The sequence below is a fragment of the Chelonia mydas genome, chromosome 16 (genome assembly GCF_015237465.2).
Source record: "Chelonia mydas isolate rCheMyd1 chromosome 16, rCheMyd1.pri.v2, whole genome shotgun sequence".
NCBI classification, from domain to species: domain Eukaryota; kingdom Metazoa; phylum Chordata; order Testudines; family Cheloniidae; genus Chelonia; species Chelonia mydas.
This window is the reverse complement of record NC_057857.1, coordinates 15,477,630-15,484,249: the sequence shown is the minus strand read 5'-3', so window position 1 is coordinate 15,484,249 and position 6,620 is coordinate 15,477,630. Positions and strand designations below refer to the sequence as shown.

The window sequence follows — 6,620 nt, the reverse complement described above, 5'->3', positions numbered from 1 at the left end:
TCTACCTTAAATTCAGATTTTGATCCAGATTCAGATTCCAAGCAGCCACAAAGTTCATGTGTGTTCAGATCTTTTGGGAAGTAGAGTCCATCTATAATTTAATAAAGTAACATCCTATCAAACACTGGGTGTTAAAAAGTGGGGGTTTGGAGTCTGAAATCATTATGCCTGGATTCACAAAGAGGCTTTGGTGTTTTGATGCTGAGCATTGCAACACCTAACTTTTAGGTGCCTAGAAAAATCCCAGAAACAAAGCCCGAGTAGATGCCTCATCTTCCTATACAATAATGGGGAGAGGTAGGCGCCTTAGAATGTGATCCACAAAAGCCAGTGTGCAAGGTGGGGAGTTGCCTAAGCCTAATTGGAGATGTCGATGAGAGGGAAGTGTCCTAAGCGCTGGCCCTCACATAGAGATAGGTGCCTAAGTCCAGGATGTAGGTAGGTGCCCATCTCTGCTAGCAAGTCACAACCAGGAGCCCCTCTTCTGCAGTCATGTGGCTAAGGCATCGAAGTTGGTTTTTCTGAGAGTGAGTTAGGTGCCTGCCTCATTCCACACAAAATGGCTGGAGGAGGAGAAGGTGCCAACTGTATAACTTTTAGCTCAGTGGTTAGAGCACTCACCGGAGATGTGGAAGACCAGGTTTAATTCACCCCTGTGCCTGAGGGGGAGAAAGGGTTTAAAGAGGGGTCTCTCCCCTCTCAGGTCAGTGCTCTAACCAGGGCCAGATTTAGGGGAAGGCGACCCAGGCAACCACAGGGTGCCAGGCTTGGGGGGTGCCAGGCTCAGGGTCCTGTTTTTGTGGCTAGTGACAAAAGGGAAAATAGAATGTTTGAAGGATATTTCCGATGTAGATTCATTTTCCACTAACCTCCTCGAATGTTCTGGACCTTTGTAGAATCTCATGAAACCTTCCAGACTTTCTGAGAACTACATTTTCCTTGAACCTCAGAATGTTGTCAGCCATGCCCTAGCAGGTATATAAGGAGCAGGGCATCACCATTCAGTCAGTGATATAAGAATGAACTGAAGTGAAGTGAGAGCCCAGCTGCAATATTGTGACGTTATATATATATAAAGTTTAATATATTGAGGGGGGGGCGCTGAAGACGCTCCTCACCTTGGATTCATAGATTGCTCTGAAGGCTTAGGCAGAGAGAGAGAGATGTCCGGACTCCTAGAATGAAGCCGCACTGCATGTGTCCAGAGTCAGAAACTTGGGTGCCGAGGGAAATTTGACTGAAATTTTAGGTGCTGAGTGAGTTTAGGCTCCTACAGGGTTTGGTGGGAGTTTTGTGGCAGCTAAAACTGGGATTTATGGGCCTAAATCCCAGATTTAGATGTCTAAATCTGAGGTGTAGATGCCTTAGTACCTTTGTGAATCCTACCCTAAAATCCTTGTCACAGAATGGCCCTTTCCCTTTCAGAGGGAAGAAGCCAGTGCACCTGAGCCTGGAAGCAAGCTGTGCCTGTTTCTCCCTTTCCCTCTCCCTCTCTCCCCCGCCCTGTCATGGGCTTAAGGGAAGGCACCTGGGGCCTGGGAGGGAAGGAGTCTGGGTGAGTCAGATAAGAAAGGGGCAGAGAGAGATGTAGGCTTCTTCCCTGCCTGCTCCCTGGGAATAGGGAGAGAAGCCAGGAGGCCTGGGTAGCAGGAGAGGGAGTCTCTGGACCAAGAGGAAAGCCCAGGGGAGCACCTTGTGACCACACTCCTGTACAAAGGGCAGACAGCTGGGAAAGACTCTGGAGAATTATGAGGCTTTTATTAAGTCCAAGGTGGGTGGATGTTGTGTTATGGCTTCACTTGAGTTTTTGAACTCCAGCAGGGAACTCTGGGGGTAAGCCACAAGCTCTCCTGCCTGTAGGATGATTGAGATGAAGAGCCTTTGGTCACAGATGGTGGTGAAGCCTGAACCTTTTGAGTTATGGTATTGGGCTATATTTTGTGATTTGAGTTGTCCATACTAATAAATGAACCCGTTGTATATTCCAGCCAGAGCTGAAGTATTCCTGAGGAGCCCTGAGAAGGGGAAACTGAGGGTGGGATACCAGCAGAGCTCCCCAGACTAGAAAGAAGTGCTTTAGATGGTGATGCCCCCATGACAGTCCTATCACCCTACTCCCTTAATTTGCCCATGTTCCATATACTAATAGGATAAAAATGTGTAAAATGTTTATGAATGAACAAAAAATAAACAAAGCAGATTTCTAATCCACAGGAACTTTTAAAAGAAAATTTGATCATCTGCCATACAACTGGTGCCAAATTCAGGGATAAATCTAGGTGCGGCAGTTTAGATTAATTGAGGTTCAATTTACACCACCTTCCAGTTCCCCTCAGTGTGTAAATTACACCTGCTTATACTCAAATCAAATTTGGACCTTTGCATCAAAGATATTAATGAGATCAGTTTCCTTAAACTCTAGTAGGGTTATTTTTGTTTGTGTCTGAAGGGTTTGGCATGGGTGTTGTTTGTTTGTTTTCTTGTAAGAGAAAGAGAGGGACTGTATTTAAACAAAACAATAACGTTTAGGGTAATAAAGGTACGGGGCATGTGTTCCTACTGGGTAGTATGACCGCCCTTCACTAAGGCTGCATTTGTTATGATCGTATACTCTACGACACCAGTGCTAAAATACTGTCAACAATGCAAAATAAGCATTAGTATCAGAGCAATCTTGCCACCCATCCATATTGAGTGAAATCTTGGATCCATTAGAATCAATGGTCGTTTTGCTATTGACTTCAATGGGGCTAGGATTTCACCCATTGGATCTATCATAAAAACAAGTATGCAAGTAGCACTATGGGACCAGGAAATATGGTAACCATGTATGTTTCTTCAAGCAGTGATATTCCTAGTTTATATACAGAAGAGTTGAGGTCTTGATTCCCCACCTGAGAGAAACTTTTTACGTTTTTTGTTAGATTTTTTTTGTTCTTTCAGTTTTTTTGTTCTTAGGTTTAAACTGAATGAATATTGAACTAGACACTATAGTGGTGAGTACCCTACGAATGCCTAAGCTGGATTGGAGATATTTAAATGTTTTGTTTTGAGGTAATATTCCTATTTTAAATATACTTAGGGAAAAACCCTTTTAATACAGTTCTGATTTGTCCCATTGGAGGAGAGGACTACGATCATGACATTCTTATTTGATATGTACCTAACTCTAGGTTCCCAGGTTGAAACATTTTGAGGTATGTACTTTACAGACTTAAAAGAGACAGGACCAAATTTTTCTCAGTCACATTAATGCAAACCCATTGGCTTTAAACTTAAATGAATTATTTGTCTGCCTAGCAGTGAATAAATATGTTAATTGATAGTAATAACTGATATTTTTAAAAAGTGTTTTAATTTACATTGTTAGAGTGTCTTTTATCCCAAAGCATTTAAATGACTAGATATATTAGAATCTTTTCTCTCACCATTTAATTACAACCAGCTCTGAAGCGGAGCACAGTAGCTCTTTAGTAACATGACACAGTAGCTCAGACCTGGAAATTAAACTGAATCTTGCATTCAGTTGTAACTAGGCAGGAATTTATGACGGTAGATTGTATGTAACTCCACAAATTAATCCCAGTATTTTTGACAAGTTAATACTAATTTTGCATTGAGTGCCATGAGATCTTTAATGATCACAAGTGCACCTTTTCCCATCCCAAAACATTTAACAATACAGTGCCCTCTAGCACTGGCTCAGTAAGAAGAGGGCACCTATTGAATAACACCACCATTCACTACAGCATCCACAATTTGCCTTGGAGATTTTACTTCTCGAACTTTTCAAGCATGTTCAGCTTAGTGTGGGAGAGCTGACAAGAGCACAGTTCCAAAGTGGTATGAATGGCTCTGTTCCAGGGAGTGGACTCAAGTATGCCCTGACTCTAGTGAGGTGTAGAAAAGATTTCTTGACATCTTGTATCCTACATACAAATTGTATTCTCTTACAATAAAATGCAAGTAAAGAGGGCCGTCATGGCCAGGCTGCTAGGGGAAAGCATGCTCCATGATTTGTGATAATTTATTAAAATTATTTTAATATCTTGCATTTAGATTTATATGGGACTTCTCAGATATTCACATGCAGCTGCGAACTAGCAAAATGCACATGAAGGGAGTGGAGAGGAAAGGACAAAAGCTGAATCATATGGAACATGCTAAAGGATACTCAGGGCCAGATCTTAGCCTTGTTGTGGCTGCTTTGTGCAGGGATGGTGGCACAAAGCTGCCATAAATCTGGTGGATTCAGCTGCCTGAGGATTCCTCTGTGAAGTGAGTGTAGGAGAATCCCCAAGTGGAGCAGCACCACTGTCATGGTTTCTATATCACCCTCCTTCCTGACCACAGCCATAGTGACCACTGATCTCTATGCTCTGAAGATCCCCAGCTGCTGAAATAGCCTGTTGGGGCTGGTTGTGTGAGGCTGACCCAATTTAGAGCAGCCCTACTACTGCGGTAAATTGCAATTTGGGACAGGCCGAGTGTGCCCTGAGTCAGGGGGGTATAAAGGTACTCTAAAGCCATCTTTACCCCCACACTAAACTATGTGGGGTTCTGAATGGCTTGACCAGAAGACTTCACCCAAGTCTTTACACACAGCTAAACTGATGAAGTCTCATCTGAAAGACGCACATTCTATAAGCTACACGGGATTTATTTTATTTGCTTCACATGGAGGAAGTACTATATCAACCCTTCTGAGATTTGAACCTGTAATTCTAGGGAATTAAGATGGTCCAAATCAGTATGTTAGACAAATAAACCATCTTTTTAGCTTCAATAGGCATGGATTGTACTATGGTGATTGATTGGACAAGAAAGGAGCCAGCTTGTTCCTTCGGTTCATATAAAACCCTAGGAAAAAATGTAGCAAAGCCTGGCAATAAGTTGTTTAATTCAGAATATGTACATGCTATTGATTGACATATTTCACTGATGTGAGGGAAAGGTAACTGGTGAATTTCAAATGGCATGGTCATTTCTATCTGCTGTTGGCAAGCTGGAATTACCAAATGACAACTAGATAAGTTATGGTCTTGACACACAGTTTTTCATATATTTCATGAGACTTCCTCTGAGAAATCATCATGGATAATGCTATCACAATCTCTTATTTACTTTGGACCATACCGTGTCTGTGACAATACATAGTCATATGTTAACAGCAGCTCATCATTTGGAACGTGTAACAACTGGAAAAGGAAAATTAAATTTATTGATTTATAGTAACTAGTGTTTTTGATGAGAACTAATTATTATTATATATAGTGCAGCAACTGTGTTTTCATATGAGAAAATAACATTTGCTTATATTAAAAATAAGTACTATACATAATATTTACCTTTACACTCTCTCGCTCACTCTCTGACACACTTATAAAGTGGTGAAATGTGGAATAGTAAAGGGAAACCAGTAATAGAAGTGGGTATTTAACTGAAGGTTAAACAAATATTCTGGCAACCCTGGTAATTCTTTAAATTGGTCACTTGAGACAGTATGGCTCCTTTTTGGAGGTGATCTATAGTCTACATTTCATTGTATTTATTTTCATAAGTGTTACTCATGAATGGCAGCATGAAGCATAAAGAAGCTGTGGAGAATAATTCACATCCCAAACAACTAACCCTAAAAAAATGTGTAGCACATTAATGACCCGAGAGGCAGCATGACAGAAACTTTATAAAGCCAAATTCTCCTTTCTCATCAACAGGGTTGTTTTCTCTCTAATAGTCTCTGCCTTCGTGTCAAATGCAGAACTTTTATTATTGTCAGTAGTATTTCCATACATGGGGCCATGAGATTAAGTCTGTAATAAGAGGTCTTGAGCCCTTCTGCTTTAATTTCTAACTCTGCTAACTATTGTGCTAGAAATGGAGAGCTACCTCATCAGGTATGCAATCTGTAAGTAATTGCACAAAGATGTCTCCTTACAGCCTGAGTGTCAGCACTGAATAGATGGATTGGGGGCTTCTTGAAAGACAGCACTACACATCTCTGCATCATCATTTGCAAAAACTTTAGTTAAGTATCTTAAATTCCTTGCACAGCAATACAACCAACTGCCTCAGCTTCTCAAGGGCACTATACCTTTGATAATGAATACATTTAAACAAAAGAGAGGGGGGAACCTTTCCTGAATATAATAGAGTGCAGCTTTCTACTTTCATATTTCATGGGACATGAAGGTTCATCATTTATTGAAAATATGATGTGGACTATCAGTAACATCCTGTCTAGATTTCATTTTCAGAGGAAAATGCCTTTGCAGTAAAATTACCCAAAACTGCTTTTCTCAGAGAAAACCTTTTGTACTGGATATTCATGTTCAGGCTATGCTGCAATGTTCTCCAGCATATTTTCTCCCTCTTTTTGTTTCTTTTATATCTTGTATTCCCAATTGAGAAACTTTCTATTGCAAACCTATGTTTTCTTTAAGTTTAAAAATTGTAAACTCATCATGGACAACTTTCCAAATTTCATTCTAAGATTCCAGTTTTACTGATATCATCCCAGACTGACTGAGCACCTAGGTCAACTTAATTAGAGCCACTCCTCCAGAAAGAAATCCTGGGGTCTCAACTACCACATAAATTCCTTCTTAGCTAGTACAAGC

At 40.8% G+C, this 6,620-nt stretch overlaps 1 long non-coding RNA gene across 1 annotated transcript; it reads left to right on the top strand.

The window, feature by feature from the left end:
- The first annotated feature begins 1,615 nt into the window (after nt 1-1,615).
- LOC122463111 lies at nt 1,616-6,025 on the top strand. The gene is made up of 3 exons (XR_006286124.1): nt 1,616-1,771; nt 2,959-2,996; nt 5,941-6,025. It is a non-coding gene; the product is annotated as an uncharacterized LOC122463111 (long non-coding RNA).
- Nucleotides 6,026-6,620: the final 595 nt, after the last annotated feature.